The 18,339-nt window shown below is 36.0% G+C and overlaps 1 protein-coding gene across 1 annotated transcript in view; it reads left to right on the plus strand.

The window, feature by feature from the left end:
- The first annotated feature begins 2,590 nt into the window (after positions 1 to 2,590).
- Positions 2,591 to 18,339, plus strand: part of psmc5 (proteasome 26S subunit, ATPase 5) — a 168,693-nt gene continuing 152,944 nt past the window's right edge. The window contains exon 1 of the mRNA XM_069185734.1: positions 2,591 to 2,595. The gene's annotated coding sequence lies outside the window, so the exon portion shown is untranslated. The remainder of the gene's footprint in view (positions 2,596 to 18,339) is intronic.

The raw sequence follows: 18,339 nt of genomic DNA on the forward strand, positions 1-18,339 counted from the left end.
AATGTTAATGGGTTTCATATGGACAGAAGAAAGATGCTGGCTAACGAGAAACTGTAGGTTATGCTCATTTAGATTTGACCTCAGGTTCCAGCAGTGAGTTTTTTTTAATGTACCACATTTTTTATATCTTGCAATGACATTTTGGGAACTTGTAATTCTCCTGGCTTCTGTTCTACCAGAGCTGCCACAGCCAACTTCCAAGCTGAAGTGCTTTTAACTGACTGACTGGGATTCTAGCCACTGATGCTGAGCGCTAATCTTAGTTTTATATACATAGTTCTAATTGGACAGTGCTTCCTCAGGCCCCTCAGTTGCATTTCACCTTTGATCATTTCCTTTTGGTTAAGATTACATCACCCAATCTGTAAAAAAGTGGACCATGGGCTGCTTTAAAATGTTTTGCATTTTCCAGCTTTCTGAAATACTAACCAACTGCTTTCTGGTTACCAAACCAACTTTCTTATAACATAATAGTTATACTAAAGTTTGAACTAATGTATCTCCTTTCTTGCTACTATATACAGTTTCTTTCTGTCGGATTAATTGCTAACACTTTCTTTCATTAAATTATTTAAACGTGAGTATAAATGGGCCCATAGTTATAGTGTAACCCATATCTGATCTACCATACTGTACAATATGTCATGTGAGACCTGTAATACATTTCCTGCTTGACTGCACACTTTGTTTGGAACACTGAATGGACCCTTGAGTTTAGACATTGTGGTTTTGGAATCTGTGTTGTCATTTGTTTACTGTGACATTGATTCCCAAGGGGGTAGTACACTGGTGCCTCCATAGTTAAGCAACTTTGAGCTGGTCCAAGTGTCCTGTAACAATGGTTTATGTGAATTGGTGAGCACCTGTGAGCTTGCAGTGTCAGTGTTAATTCTGCTATGGTGATTGTGAGTCATGGTGTGTAAAGAGCAGGAGGTATCTGACAGTGCTCTATTCACTCTGATGATGAGGAACATGGCAATACAACATTTTCAATAGGCAATTGGTATTTTTTAATTGCAAAAAAGTGAGTGGCTGTTCCAATTTTATTTCAGAAAAGAAACGTACCATGCAAAGTTCTCCAGCCAGATATTGATAAACTATTTAAAAATGGAGGACATAACCAGTGTCATTTCTGAATACAGTAGGTAGCCATAAGACCTTTGAAACGTTGAAATTCCTGCAAAACACACATTCAGCCATGCTTTCACCAGTCCATTTCTAAATGGTTTGTTCAACGATTGCCAGAATGTGAGAACAATGTTAAAATGTCAGTATCTTAATTAAGATCTGAAATTATTTCCATTTGAAAGAGGCTTGTGGAGAATGGCCAGTGGCAGTTGTCTAAACTTGCCAGTCAATCTAAGTATCTTTTGCCATCACCTCTGTTACAGTGCCAATTTTTTGGAAGGGCCAGACGTTCAGCTGAAATGTCCGCAGGGTACCCTTATGGCCGCATCTGTTTCGGACTCAATCCGTTCTCCAAGGAAGCTCTTTTTATCACTACTGTAGGTCTGTTAACTGCAGGATCTATTTGTGAGTCGTCATCTTGGGTAGGTTTCAGAATTTAGTCACTGATAGGACTGTCCTTTCCATGTGTGCCTTGGCTTCATTATTCGCCTGATTCCCACAGGATCACAAACAGGTGCATCGTCAATCCCTGACCTTTTGCTTGAAGAATAACCAGCATTCTGGCCACTCAGACTCTTGATTCTTATGGTAGTATGATAGAGCAGCCTTGAAATGTGGTGATTTCTTGTGTAAAAAAATAAAAACATAAAAAGTTTTTCAGGAATTTGTTCTGTAAGTTTTCAATATTGCTGAGGAGTCCTCTGTGCATTACTTCAGCTGTAACAAAGTAATAAAACCAGGAGCTTGAGGCATCAGGGTTTTAATGGAAACGGCTGTCTCAATTCAGAAGGGAATGGCATTTTATTTACCTTTACCCAGATGGTACAGCGAAATGCCAGTTTTGTTTCAGCCCCTCTGCCCCTTGTTCCACTTTCAGCATCCTACAAAACGCCAGTCCAAGATTCCTGTGTATCTCCAGTGTCACTACATACAATCCTGTTTTTGCTCTTTTCCTCAAATCTCAATCCTGTCACAGTTGCTTTGGTACAGAAATTTTGTTCTTCTACACATACATATAAGATGCTAAATATAGGATTTCATACAGTATATATGTACTGTATCTGCGCAGTATATAGACATACTGTATACTGTATACAGGTATACAGTATACAGTATGTCATGATTTTGTTTTTCAAGAAAGTGAGAGGTGAGATCCGAGATAAAGCAAAAAGCCTAAAGACTCCATAGCTCTGTAAGTATTCAATTTCTCTTCCCTGACATAATTACTCCTGACAAAGGCTTCAGAAAAAATATACAAGACATGCTGTGATTTGTCATCTTTCTAAAAACATCATTTATAGCATAAATCACCACAGAAAGGACTGTTGTAAATTAAAATTTAAATCAGTGCATGCACAAAAATTAATTAAAAATCAGTAGTAAAATAGATGAAAATCAAGTGATGTTTGATTTGCATAACACTATAAACACAAATCACTGGTGTTCAACGCTAGGCCATTAGATCATTGCCAATCAAGCCTGTCATTTAATGCTGTATTTCTACCCTGATTGCACTGGATGGCTTATAGATAATGAGGAATCATGTATAAAGATAAAATAAAATATGAATGGTTTAGAAGTGCCAGTATGGTTTAATGTACTCCATTCCACTGCTGGTTGAGTCCTATAGTCCAGACATACATGGGTGAGCAGTATTACTAGCCAGCTGTCATCAAGCTTACCTGTTCAGTAGCGGGTGCCAGTAGATTTTGTACACTTTAGAATGTACTGTACTTCATCTGAACTCCTCCAGTACAATACTCAGCTGTATAAATGGGGTTAAAGCCTTAGCAAAATACATTTAACATACTAAATTAAATAAGTATGAGGATCCTAGAAATGGGGCACGTTGCACGTTCTGAATAGGGAGAAAAAGATTATTGCTGATTTGAAATTAATGGTGTTATAAGGATGAGTAGAGAAGGAGAGAAGACCTCCTTTCACAATTCTTTTTATCAAAGCATCCCCTGATACATCTTAACGGCTTATTCTGTGTATAGAACATTGACAGCAAAATCTAATAGTTCCAAGGTTCCAGCTCACAGAATCTGTCCAGGCAGTATTAGGGCTGTGAAGAAGTAAGTTAAAGACATGTTTGGAAACTGGATATTAGAAATGGTTTTAGAACCCCATTATATGTGTTTAAGTGAACAGAAGGGGGATCTTCACAGTAGATGGAACGTCTGTTTTCATTTACACCATCTGTCACTTGCTAATGACACTTACTGTATCAGTGCAAGAAGAGCTGACTTGACACAAGGGGCACTCTGTCACTGCTATTTTTAACATAAGAACAACACCACTGTGAACATTTTTAAGAATCTGGAAAATCTTTAAGTTTTGCACAAAACACCCCTCTACTCTGTACATAGCTTTCACATCACAAACATGAGTTTATAAAGTAAAACCGCTTCATGTTACGTCAGAGGGAAAAGGCTACTGACAGGATAAAGACAGAACACCAAATTAAAAAAACAGGACAAAATTTGGTGAAATGTATACGTACAGTATGTTTACAGGAGCACTGCAATCTATTGCATTAATTAGTCATGACACTTCTTATATGTTTGTGAAAATTTGTGGTGGATCTAGATCTTTTGAAAATGTATATATTAATAAACATTTCAGAATTATAAAATGTATAAATATGTAAACAAATATTAAAGTTAAATACTGTATATGGCTTCCCAGTGTAGTGAATATGATGGTTTTAATTTACAGTTATGATTAGAAATTGTAACAGTAAATCACAAGAGTGCTTTGATCACAGGAATCAATCAAACATATTAATGTACAGTCTTAAACAAATATGCTAAATATACAATATATAGTTGACTAATATAACAACAAAACAGACATAATATAATACATTTATGAAATGATCTGCCATTATACAAAAGGCTGATAGTTCACTCAGGTATTATAGAGATCAGAGTTAATAACTTTAGAGTTAAAACATAGACTGTAACTTATTACAATCTACTGTAGTTTGTAGGTTTTATCATTTTCATATAATTGCATCACATTAATATTCTCAGATAAGTAATTATGGATTTACTACAGTGCAATAACTGGAAATATGGGTTTGGAATAATAGTTCCATTATGATAGAGAATTATAATGTGAATAAAGACATTTTATACTCTTATACTTTCCTGAGTAGATGAAGTGGGGCTGGGTTGGTCTATGATCTGACTTGGCAGCTGCTTGCCCTGAGCTGGCAGTGTCCCAGTGCAGTGAGAAGAGAGAGAAGCTTTGCCAGAAGTTAGCTTTGCTCTTTAAGTTTGATCCTTAAAACAGTCTAGCTCTGTTATTGAGTTGATCAGACAAAAATAAGAGAGGTTTCACAAACACAAGATTTCTTGTTTTTCAGAGTGAATATCAGACAGAATTCTGATCACTCTTTCAGTCTGGCATCCTGGAGAACAGTTAAGTCCGGACTCAGACTGCTTACAACCATGTCATTGGAAAAGTAAGATTGCTGATTCAATTGGAGGGAGAAGATGAGCAAAATTATCTGGGTTTTAGCTTGTAAGGTATGACATCACAGTTGATGATAGGTTAAGGATGTTATCAGGTATAATCCAATCCTGGCACCCATCCTGCATGTCCGTCATTGGTGAATCTTTGGATGATGAAAATGAACCTTGATCCAAGATCTGGGCAGAAAGAGAGAACAGACTGTTTGGAACTGAGCTGAGCCATTTATCATTATGGTTTACAGATGTATGATGTCTTGGTCTGTGTTCCATACCTGGAAGATCTTTCTTATTGATATTATTAATAATAATATTGTCTCTTACATAACAATTAAACTTGAATAAATGGAACTTCTGTTCCACTCTTTCACCCCTGACCTATATTACATACAATAGCCTAGTTTTTATTTCTAAACCAAATTATTTAAGAGGTTTTCTGTAGAAATAACTACTATGAAGCCAAGTGCATCAGGAAAAGTAAGAGAAATACAGTAGTAACCAAACATTAAGTATTTTTAGAGTTCCTTTTTCTGTGAGTCATTGAAGCCTAATTGTTGCTGTAATAGAAAAAGCAAATGAAGTAGCAGTTACATTATCAGGTGGAAAACTGATGTTTGATGCTGGTAAAGTATGTACTGATTGCACAAATTGCAATCACTCTCACCTTTGCTAATGTGACAGTTCATGACTCAGCTGTCAGAAAACAACTGAACAAGAATGGTATTCATGGATAGCAATGTGAAAACCACTGCCCTTCAAAAATAACACTGCTGCCCATTTGAAGTTTGCCAGAAAGCTGGAAATCTTTGACACAAATGAGAAATGTTGTTTGGCAAACAACAAATACTGCTTTCAAACTTAAGAACCTCATCCTCAACCATCAAGTATAGTGGTGGGAGTGGTTTGGAATTGCTTTGCAGCTTCAGATCCTGGTTGGCTTGCCATCATTAACTATTAATTCTGCATTGTATCAGAATATTTTACAGGAGAATGCCAGGCCATCGATGACAGGCCGTCTGTGACTGGTAGCTGAACATAAGGAGGATCTTATAGCATAGCAATAATCCAAATTTCCATGTTTTATGATTATCTAGTCAAAGTCCAGTTCTAAACACAATTGAAATGTTGTGGCAAGCCTAAAGTGAACTGTCTATGTCAGGCAGCCCTCGAATGTCACAGAATTGAAAAAGTTTAGAAATAAGAATTGACCACAGTTCCTCAAAACCAATGTACTGTAAGAGCAATCAGCAGTTATAAAAAATGTTAGTTGCACTCATTGCTGCTCAAGGGAGTGACACCAATTACTGAATCTAAAAGTTGATGTATTTTTTCACATGTGGATATTGAATGTCGCATGTTTTGAAGATTTTGTGTTATTTGTTTCATTGGGAAAACTTTATCTATTATTAGAGCCTAAAATGCTTGAAGGACAACTAAGTGTCCAATAACTTTCCCCAATTAATCCTTATCAAACATACATGTTTGGAATGATAATTCTTGGGGGTGAGATGTAAAACCAATGTCCTGACTCTCTGTGGCCATTAAAAATTTCAGGATGTTTCTCAAAAAGAGTAGGGGTGTTACCATGGCATCCTCACCAAGTTTCTCATTGAATGACAGTATAGTTATCAGAATTAGAAAAAACCTGGCCAGCTGTAGTCCTGATTAGATTTTTAAAAGTCTAAAGGGCAGAGGAACGGTAGATTTTGCTGGATCTAATCAAATGGCTCTTTACTAATGGATGGACAGTTGGTGCAGAAAGAGAAAGAGTTCTGTCTAGATGGAATGAGAAGATCTATCTTCCCAATTATATAGGAAGAAAAGTAGAAAGCCTACGTGCCTGTATTTTGCAGTTGCTATGCTGAATATTTGTTTTTTTTAATGCTACTGACAAATGTCCAACTGTATTATTCCAGTGATCAGGCAAAATTTCATTTGGGAGCTTGTTAGGAAAATGTTCTTGTTGCAGAAGAAGTCTTGAACAGATTTTCAGTTTATGTATTTGTCTCAGTCCTTCAGTTATTTCTGCTAAGTTTGTCTCCGCAGCAGTTCAGACTTTGGTTATATGATTAGTAAGCTGTCAAGTTGCCAGAGTTTCGAGCCTTTCAAGCTGTCGTTCAAAGACAAAGTCATATCATCATGGTTGGTGTTTGGTCATGATGTCATTGTTGACATCCCTACATTGCATGTTCCTTGCTGGTGGATCACTCTGGCCCGGTCAGTGGATTCACAGCATGTGCCCTCTTAAAGTTGTAGACTGAGAGGTAACAGTGTTGGCACAGCATCATTGAAGGTGTCAACATGGACCCAATATATGATGTTCTGGTTTGCATTAGAGAGCCAGCACATCCTGCTCATTACACGGCTTATCTCAGCAGCATTCCTACAAAGTAGTTAAGCAGTGCCAGGATCTTATTTCCAATTCAAGGAAGGAGAGAAAAATTTAAATAATCATTCTAAACACTTAATTCTAAGCATACACATTGCTTTCTTGCTTAAAGAGTTTAAATGATCTTGTTGGCACCTGTCTTATTTTATTAACTTGGATGACTGATGAGAATTGCAGTTGGGATATTTTCCATTAGATTCAATGCGTAGTTATTTCTGATTAGGTGGTCATAATTCAGGGCTAGGCAAATAGCAGCATTAATTGAAATCAGCTTTTACTTTCAAACACTCCTGCAGATTTTACAGTATGTTGAGTTCTTTAGTTGTGTAAGGGAAATCACTTTTGTCAAGTAGAGCCATACAGTACCTGCTTTCTAAAATATTCTAGCATTTTGTTGTTGAAATAAAGAAGTACCCACACTTCCAAGAGTGGAGTGCATGAGATATGTTTCTTTTGAACTCTGTCTCTATTTTTACCACTAAGAGGGAATAAATAGCTGTTCTTATAATCAGCTTTTGGAAGGCCAGATGTATTACTTATTAGTAATACTGCAAAATATTATACCTTGTTCTAGATCTTTTCGTTTATTATTGTCCATTTATACATTTTTCTTGTAAATAATCCATAAAGCAATCTTATGGTATATATGTACAGCCAAACAATTGAGTGTTGTGTCTCACATGAATAACTCATCCTACCCAAAGTAATGGGAATAGCATACCGTGAAGTACCCCATAATTCTTGAGAACTGTAAGACAGGAGTAGACCAGCCCATTCTTTCAGTCAATGTGACATGGAATAGAAAGCAGATTTCAGTCAATCAGTGTAACATGATTGTTGGTATACTGTATGTGCTTGTGGTGTATTGAAGCAGACAAACAAAATCCCTGGCTGATGTGTTTCTTCAGCTTTAATGGTTTACAGACAACCGATAGTGGATAAAAAAGATATATTACCAGCTATTAACCCCTACTCCTTTTTCATGCTTAGGCTCACCATCTATTGTTGACTAAGTGTGTTTCAATAGACACTTGTGAACAAGTGCAATTTATACCAGAGAGCAAATTCTTATTTCACACTTTCTGTTCCATGAGCATATTATTTCCTAATTATTTTCTTTTCTCTGTGTGTTGTCGGCTATTCCTTTTTAAAGGAGATTGAAGACTAATGAGGCTAGTGGTCTGTGATTTAATTTGTCCTGCAGAATCTTATAGGGATTTAGTGAGAAGTCAAAGGCAGTGTCTTGGCTAAGCATGCTCCCACCCCCTCTGACTTTATTTGTGGCTCTGGAAGTTCAAGTACCAGTTGGTGTCCAAAGTTCTTGAGGTAAAATCAAAATCTGTTGAATTTATCTTCAAATAGATAATGAACTGGGTAAAACAGCCTGTAAGCATCAGGGAAAATAGAATAGAATAGTCCAACGTAATTTTAGAATAACTCAGTCCAGACCTAACCTGCTGATTTGTATAGAGTTATTGACTGGTGGTTGCCACTGGGGGTCTGATCTATATGCTTAGAATAAACCAGCAATGCCATGTAGTAAGGAAGTTGATATAATTACTTTGATGCACCACTTTATTTAATCAATTTGTGTAACTTTCATCAAGTATTGAGGAGGCAGTTTCAGTCCCACTACATCTCCATCCCACACTTCCCAAATCAAATCAAAACTAAATATATCACATAAGCACATAGGCTTTTTTCAATAAATTACAAAGAAAGTATACCTTTCATTTCTTTCATAGTAAAGAGTAAGTTAAAAAGTACCATCACTGCTGATAACCTGTAACAGGTTCTTCCATTTAGACATTATTTAATGTGTTTGACTAAAAGGTGCCAGTATAAACAATATATAAATGAACTGAATATCATAGATATTACATTATTTTTATTTTAACAACAGATGTCCTTGTTAAACTTCTCTTAGGTTTATTTGGAAAGCTAGTTCTATTTTAACAATATTTACTCTTTGCTTTTAACATGTACAGGTATGTCAAAAACAAAATTAAACAGAATTTGTAGGTATGTTGACTTCCATAACAACTTCTTTTTGGATTTTTTTATATCTTAAAGTTAGAATTTACCTTAAAAATATATGAAAATATTTTGACTGAGGGACTACTGAGTTTCAGCGAGGGTAGTAGCACTTGAATTTACCAGCCTGATTGCCTTACACAGAAGGTTTTGAAAAATTGATATTGTTTAGTGTACTGTTTACCATCTTGGGCTAGGAATCAAGTAAACATGGAATACGACATAGATGTTCTGAAGGTATTAAGGTTAATTAACTTCAAATTATATAACTAAGATCTCCATTTTAAATAATAAACATTCAACAGGACTGTGTCAGTCCTAAGGAGGTCATCAAATCAATTATTAAGCAATAGTATTTAAAATGAGGCATAGCTGTTTATGAGTCAAATTGTGTGATGTCAAATGAATCCATAAATTATACAAAATACATGTAAAATGATCCTTTATGCTTTCTTTTTTGTTTACTATGTTGTTCAAATTGGGGTTTTTGTCTAGAATTTTAATTACATTTTGTTGTCATATAATGGTTTGAATTTGAAACTGGAACATTTAATGGCAAGAGTTCTTTTCTGGATACTACGAATCTACTGAAAAAAATAACAAGCAACACCTGCACACTGGTAAAGTATGAAATATACAATGGATGAGAGATCTCCAATGTATTATGTTTGATTTTAGTCAAGACATGTTGATTATCAAAGAGGACCATCCTCTAATGCAGTTGTTAAAGCTTGAATAATAGGAGCTAAACTAACTGAACTCTGTGAGTTAATGTCCATTCAAGGCAACAAAGTGATTATTAGAATTGTTTCTGAACACTTAACACTTCTTACTTCAGTAGATTTGCTGCTGCATTTTCATATTTATTTTATTAACTTTTTCAGTATGTTAGCATTTCTCTGTAATACAGTAAATGTCTCTACCTTATATATTACCATATGTAAAAACATGTGCCTTTCAGTTGTCCTTCATCTTTCTAGCATCTTGGAAAATGAAAAATCTGTGACAGGATCACCTCAATAATAAGCAGAACAAAAGGAAATGTATATCTGCAGTCTTTTAAAATCCACATATTTCAATATACTTTGCCAGCATTAAACGAAAGTACTGTGATTTAAGGAACTGTCTGACTGATCCTCAAATAAAAAACGGATTTTAAGATGACAATTACAGAGATCACTTTACTTCACAGTAACTCTCTCAGATACACTGGATAAAAAATGGCATGAAATCTATTACTTAATTATTTCTGACTCCACGATGACATTAATTATTTCCATTTATATGATGAAGCATGTCCTCTGCAGTACAGCTGAGAGATGTTTCCTTACATATTTCAAAATGATTTCGGTAAATGTGATGAACTATTTAAGCTACAGTCAAGGCCTGTATTTATCCAAATGTCTGAGGAAAGAAAATTTTCATTTACAGAGGCTTACTCGAGACCCACTTATGTAGATAACATCATAGACACTTGCTTAATAATAAAGACAGTAGTGCATTGCAGTTGCTATTATAAAATGGACACAACACACAGATTACAGATTACATTAGTAAGGAGCAGTAATATTTATGATCTCGTCTTCAAGATTCCCAGTAGTATACTGTATGTGGTTAATGCAAATCCTCCTTCTTTATACAACCAGTTAGGGGACATCTGCCACAGAAATGTTTTCACAGAGGCTTTTCATTGGAGTTGATTGCATTAGGAGGTCTGCTTGATTGCTCTTGTCTCTTTTTCACTTCCATTAAAGATTGTTCCAACCGTTAACTGCAGCACATACAGTAAGTGACAGCCAACTACTACTGACAACTTGGAGAAAATCAACATAATAAGGCCATTGTGTCTTTGAGCAGTAGTGTGTATGTTCTGTAATTTGTCAAATTGTTTTATATTTGTCAAATTGTTTTATATTATACTGTGTTGTGCTTTGTGAGATTCTCGGGAGCTGATACTGCTTCAAATGTCCCTAAAGAGCTAAAGAGCTTTTCTAGAAAAAAGGCTTCATAAAACAAAGGGACTTTAAAACTGACTGTGATTAATTTAGAAGAGGAAGTATGCAAATTAATTACAAATGAAGCTAGACATGTTCTTTTAATATACAGTATTATATGCTTCATACCATTTAGTCCACACACTGCTCTTACAGTCTATCCACTTCCAAGAGTGCTCTTCCACTCTTGGAAATCTTTCCAGTGTGATTATATATTAAAAAAACAGTGAATAAATGGAAGTTATAATATAATTTTAATTTTATCTTTGGATTGTTTTACTTAGACCATACGTTTTGTTATACCCAACCAGTTTTGGTATTGTCAGTTGTATGTCTTTAATGTGTGCCCCTTAAAGTTCATTGTTTTATTCCCATTGAGAAATGAGAACTCTTCTTGAAAGTAATCTGCTTTGTCAGTTGTCAGATTTTCACTTCTGGCAAAAAGGTTCCAAAAGTATTCTTTTAAATTCACACAGAAGATTGATAATGAACAAAAGAATGGAAGCCCATTGCTGCCACGAAGGGGAAAAAATATTTGCCCCCTTATCTTGTAATTACGAGCTGTGTTTGTATTTAAATAATGAATTGTAGATAATGAATTATCCCGGAATAACGAGATAGCAATGCTTACATCAGTGTATGTACAACCTGTTACGTTGTGCACTGAACCCATGTAGAAGCCACAGTGAGCTTGGTTGGCACTTTCGGTTTAATGATTGTGTCCAGACTTTGTACAGATTTCGACCGCCATTACAGGTTGTGCAAGCCAGTTGCCAGCGTGGTGACGTCACCGCCCTTCCCTGTGAACAGCCAGGCTGAGGGGAGATCTCCCTTTTGCTCAGCCGGCTGGTTCCCTGTTGAGTGACGCCGGAGACCCAGGTTTGAGCCTCAGCGGAGGGCCGACCTGATGCGGGAGCTGTGAGGGTGCATCCCCACAAGAACCCGAAAGCGCTACAGTATTAAACAAATAAATTACAGGTTTATTCCATGCTGAAAAGAGAAGAAAAGAAACACAACATTATGTTACTTTTTTTCACTTTTCAGCATGGAATTAACATGGAATAAATAAAGAGGGAAAAAAAGTAACACAACGTTTCAGATGCGAAGCCCTCACAGCCAAAGTGTTGTGTTTTTTTTCTTCTCTTTTCGGCATGGAATAAACCTTTAATGTGTTCTTTTGCAGTCTATGCATGCTGACATAGCTACCTACTTGATATAGGTATTATACGACAATTGTGCTATCTCTATCGCGTGAGCACATAAAGTATGCGAGAATTACTAAGTCATAATTACGAGATAATTTTAAGGGTGAGGATTTTTTTTTCCTTGCCGGCAGCAATGCGCTTCTGTACAAAAGAACATCAAATCCATTATGAAAAAGATATTCATATAGGTTTTAGCCTTATTTTTATGGAAACATCTACTTCTATATTCAGTATTCTAAACACAAATGTTTGTTGCTCACACCTGTCAATGGCATCCCTGGCTCTGCTGCTGTTAAGGCAAGTGCAGTACCAAGCTGCTTAGTGAACAGGCATACAAAGAGGATGGAGGAAATGGGCAGTTTTGTCCTTCTACAAAAATGCAATGTTTAATAAATATTAGCTCCCAACAGTATTTTTTACTAATATGCTGTTTTATATGCAAACATTTCTAATAGAAAAGAGACATGTTTTTTCCATAAGTTACAGAAGGAAAAAGAAAAGTTATATGGCTTTTTTATCAAGGGGGCTGTAGTTTAAAGTATCAAAATGGATACTATTTGTCTCTTTTCACTGCTCTCTCTCCAGTGTTCCCTGTCACTTCGACTTAATCACAGACATCAGGGTATTGATTTGTGGTTCAGTGAGCATTAAGAAAATGACACTTGACTGTAAGCATTTCAATGACCGAAACATCATTATCTGTGCTAAAACAGATACAGACACACAAACATACATTAAACATCAGAGCCTTTGTATGTTTGTCTGTGTGTGCAGGAGGAGAGGAGGGATGGTTTGCTGGGAAGATATTGAAAAGAGGGTTTTGAATGGGGAAAACACAACTCAGATTAATTAGCTGTCCATCAAAGGAATTAAAGATTCAGTGATAAATGGATTACCTATTACCCCTGAATACGCAAGATGTGTGAACTGTATACACTGTCTTTAGTTGAAAACCACAGGACACTTCTGTACGCAGCGTGTACAGACAATTCTGAGCACATGTCTGTCCTAGTCAAAAGCTCTAACTGCCCTATCTGTCATCTAATCTTTATTGTACTTAATTCAGTTGGCAGTTAATTAATCAAGTGGAGTGTTGTATGGCTAATGGGCTCACCAGCTATTATACCCATGGTTATTGCAATGTAACTACAGTTTAACTGCAGACTCAAGCAACTTACAGTCAATGTGGATGTACATAAAAACACACAATAATTAATGGGACTGGATTTTACATTATTTTATTAACTGCTATCATTGTGTCTCTTTACGCTTAGGAAGATTTTCATTCATTGATTTGAAGATATGTATTTTACACACCAGTTTTGTTATTAGAGTCATTAAAACAATTTTCTCTCAACAAGGGTCCAGAATAAACTTTTAATATTAACCAAATTTTAAACGTTCACACCTGAGAATAAATTAACGTTGTTACGGGCTTGCTGTGAGCCCATCTGGTCTGTCTGTGTTTTTTTTTTGTGTGGAGGGCATGAGAGAAATGCAAGATTAGAAATGAAATGAGAAGAGAAGGGATAAATACTCTAGCAGATCTATGCAAGAACTGTAAACATAGCCAAAGCAGTGGAATTCAGAGACCGTTAGAGATGGTCAAAAACGGACAGAGATGGTGAATGGAAATGGTGGTTTGAGAAAGGGCCAGTCGGAAGGTGAACACGGTCGTCAGGGCTGGAATAGATGGGGAGACTGCACTGGTGCTGAACAGGAGACGGATGTAATTAGGAAGATGAGTTTCAGGGCTGATTTGAACATTTTCATGCAGGCTCAGGCAGAGAAGAACTTTTGGAGATGCAGGCTAGTACTATGAGTGCACTGCTGTTTTCCTGTTTTCCTGAAAGACTCTTGATGACAAAGCCGTACCAGTGGAATAACAGGGTTTAAACAGCAATTAGAGTTCATAAAGGACTTAAGCAGAACTAACTGTGCCATTTAAACAGCTTACAATTACCATTTAAAGTTTAACCTATTGTATCTCCTCACAGTGATAAAGCTCTCATTAGAATTCTAAAGCATTATCTATCCTGGTCATCTTTGAATTTCTCTGATACTCCATGTTCATTGATGGCTGCATGCTTTCTGCTCCTTTGACCTTCGTCTCCTTCATTGTTTATCTCTTAGAAAATGTACAGTATATTGTGAAATGCTGAGAGAAAAACCATAGAAGTATGGCATAGGCCATCAGAATTAATATATGTAATGGGTATCTTTATTATGCAAATATTAGGAATGCCTGTAACAAAGCAGTGCTTTGGATACAGTCAACTCTTGCACAAGTACATTTTTGCACAGTACTGTATTTACCTACAGTTCTTTTTAAAATCAGGATAGAATCCACAATACTGTGCTGGGAAAGCGGCCAGGATCAAGTGATCCAAAGAGGATCAAATGCAAAGAATTGTGGTATTCTACTCCAGCATTACAAAATAATAAAGCATATCATTTTACAATGACTAAGTTTAACCAGATCTGAGAATTTGTATTTTGTCACTTTAAAGTTTGTAGTCATCACATTTTAAAGTGTCACCTCAAATTACCAGTGGGCTGCCCTGTAGAAATTATCCAAAAAGACTTGCATCTGTAATTGTTGCCCCAAGTGTTTCCAACACTGTGACCTCAAGAGGGTGGAAACATGCAATGAAAACATTTATTTTCTATGCATATCACTACCGACTACACCGAGGATCTGCAAACCTAGTCAATAAAATCACTTCTGAAGATCCTTATTCCACAGTATACTGTATGTCATGGTACCCTAGACCTTCCATTGCATACAGGAGTAATACAACTTCATCTTAACAACTTAAAATACTTCATCTGTACCTGTATTCTGTGGAAAGGGAACTCTGTAGTTGTCCAGACACTTTAAGACAAGTATTTCTGAAGTTACTGACTGAAACGTTTTTTTGCATATGTAATGGCCCAGGAACACGGCCCAGGAACACTGGGAATGTTACAGAAGATGGCATAGTGTTCGTAAAGTGTGGATTTTTTCTGTGGCTGAACTTTGGCACTGTGGTGTTTGCTGGTGTCTAGGGAATAGTGCTCTGTCTGCACTGACCCCATAGGCCCACAAGAGACCATAAGTGAATCTCTGCAGGGGCAGAGTAGAGCTGCACCTGTCACACACTTTCAGTTCTTTATATGTAAAAATGACAGCATCATTTCCTCTGGTGCAAATTACAGTATATGGTCATTAAAAATGACACAAAATGTGTCAAACACTTCTCTTTTTTGTGTGTTACAGAGGTGCTGTTTTATGAAATCCTTGTGAAAGACCAGTTTCTCAAGCTTCAAGTCTTAAAGATTGATATTTTAAATTAGTTTGTAATAACTGTTAAGAGTTTTCTTATCCAATCAAAATGCTAATTTCTTAATGTAAATAACTTGTTTTGTGAATGCCTATCTTTTTAAGAATTAAAAAGGTTGTTTTACTGACAAATGAAGCAATATTTTCATTAGTTAAAACATTTTTTGCATTAGATTGAGCGCAGGGATATACAGTACAATATTAATGGAGCATACATAAACATATATTTACAGAATATATTATCATGATTGCTATGTACATTTTACAATAATGACCCAAATTAGACAACAAATGAAGAGTGTTGAATATACTGTTAAATTATATTGACTTCTTTTACAGTAACAATTTACATTTGGTATTATTTTAAAAAGATTTTGTAGTTTTTTTGTAGTTTCTAAGTAAGCAACATATATTTTCATCCTCAGAATACGAGAATACCATACCCTCTGACACATTAAATGCTTTAGAAAATTCAGTGTTAGTGATATTGGATCATTTTAGAAATAGTCTTGAGACTTTTAAACAATTACTTTAGTTAATGTAATTTAATTTTAGTGTTGTAAGCTCACTTGCGCACATCTTACACACACCATAAGATGAAAAAAGGGAAACCAGAAGGTTTAGCATCATCCTGACCAAATACTGCTAATTTACCAAAAGAACAAAAGCAAATAAACACCTCGTGATGAGTTGCTTTGCACCTGCTTCATTCTTGCACATGTAATTATTTTAGGCAGTGCTTCTTAGCACTGTATATTTAGATTTCTGTCTTGCATGACTCTTCATACAGTTAAGCTAACAGCTGTTCTGTGCTCTGTTTACCAAATAACTTTAGCAAAGACATTTCTTGAAATAAGGCTTGGAATACGGAATGAAAAAAAGATCAAAGTACACTGCTGGCAACATTTGCCCTGCCTGAAGCCTGGTGGTAAAAACATGCTGGAAATGTACACCAATACCCTTAGCTTCCCACTGAAGGCAGTGAGAAGATCAAACTGGGATTGCTGGCAGACATGCTGTGCAGGTACACAAGCCAAGTCACAGCTGTATCACTGTTCTGCCAGGGAGTTCTTCACAAATGCAAATCCCAATTTTTCACCTTTTCCCAAGACTGTGAACTCAAAACAATCTGAGACTCTAACAAACACATCGGGTATTTTAAATATTAAGTTATGTGCCATTTAAAACAATGGCCCCCAATTACTGTTGGCCCTCACAGTTTATATCCATTTTTACACTAACTTCTCCACTGCGGTATATGCCACATAGCCAATGACACTGATTCTTCAGCAGACATGATCCTGGTCTGATGTTGCTTTCAGTAGTGCTCCAGTGTAAAAAATCATCACAAAAACTTTTTTTTTTCAAATCATAACACACTGTTACTGCTTCACAATCCTCAGGATGCATTGGAGATACCATCTGCAGGACAATTCTCACTATATGGAAAAGTAAGTTCACTCCTATAGAATTTTGCTTTACTGTAAAACTTTGATAAGTTTGTATACACACATTGTATATTGTGATGAAGTGCACCCTGCAACTAGTTCAGGGGTTAAGATAGCTATGGGACATCTGATAAAGACTGCAGTTTCTTGAAAGGTATCACCTCAATGACTCAGCACCTTTGATCTGTCCTAAACCTTTGAATATATTTCCATGCAGTTTTCACCTGTGTGTTCTGGATAGTAATTCACTGTACACTGAAGTCCACTGGGGAGATTTTGTCAAAACCTTAGAAAAGTTTGGATTAAATTTTAGATTATAGTTTGTTCTTTCACAGACAAAAAGTTTGAAGTCCATGTAGGACCTTCTCTTAAGGCTGGGAAAGTAACTAGTTGGTCTTTTCTGGACAGATTTCAGAGTAGCAATATCTTAATTTATAATGGTGACCAAAACCATACACAATATTCTAAATAAGACTTAATTTAATTATATTTTACACTTTTAACTATATATCCTATTTTAATTTGTCATTGTGCACTTTCTCATTGTCTAGAAAAAGAAACTGTCTATATAAAAACCTTTCTCTCATACAGTAACTAGCTTCAACAAGCTCAGTGTTTCCAGGCTTATATACTGTATATACTGTAATAACAATTACTTTTCTATATTTAAGTGTACCAGATGTTTGACTGGTCCAGAATTTTACCTTTATCATTTTGAAAAGCCTTGTTAAGTTCTACAAAGTTTGCCAATAATACAACATCTATACAAAACACAGAGGACATATTTGGGCTGCGGATGCAAATGCAGTGCAGCTTGCTGAACTGATTCTGAAGGAGGTAGTGACTGTATTTTGGAATCTACACAGGCATTCATTGAGCATGTTGTGTCAAATGGAGGATAAGAAGACCAGTTCTCACCACAGATTTTATTCATTGTGAATATCAGAGTTTCTCCAAATTACAGAGACTTTCATTTTCTTCCATCCAGACACTATACAATATTCAAAGCCTTAAAAGAATGCAGGTGTAGGTAATTCTGAATGCAGCAGTAATGACAGAGATGGTACTTTCATGGTAATGCAACTGTGGGCAACAATGGCTTATATTTTTATTCTTCTTGTTTACAATATTTCTGAAAATGTGTGCTTCAGTTATCCAGTCATACACCTTACACTTCTGCATTACAACTTGCCATCTAATGGACTTGTTTCTGTCTACAACCATAGCATAGCATTGTGTTTTCTCCCTGTCTGTCTGCCCACTTGTATGAAGTATAAAATGTGCAAACTAAGCTCTGTGTGGAGTCTTTCAATGCTGCAGAGAGAAACACATGACGAAGA

The sequence above is a fragment of the Lepisosteus oculatus genome, chromosome 28 (assembly GCF_040954835.1).
Source record: "Lepisosteus oculatus isolate fLepOcu1 chromosome 28, fLepOcu1.hap2, whole genome shotgun sequence".
In the NCBI taxonomy this organism is placed as follows: domain Eukaryota; kingdom Metazoa; phylum Chordata; class Actinopteri; order Semionotiformes; family Lepisosteidae; genus Lepisosteus; species Lepisosteus oculatus.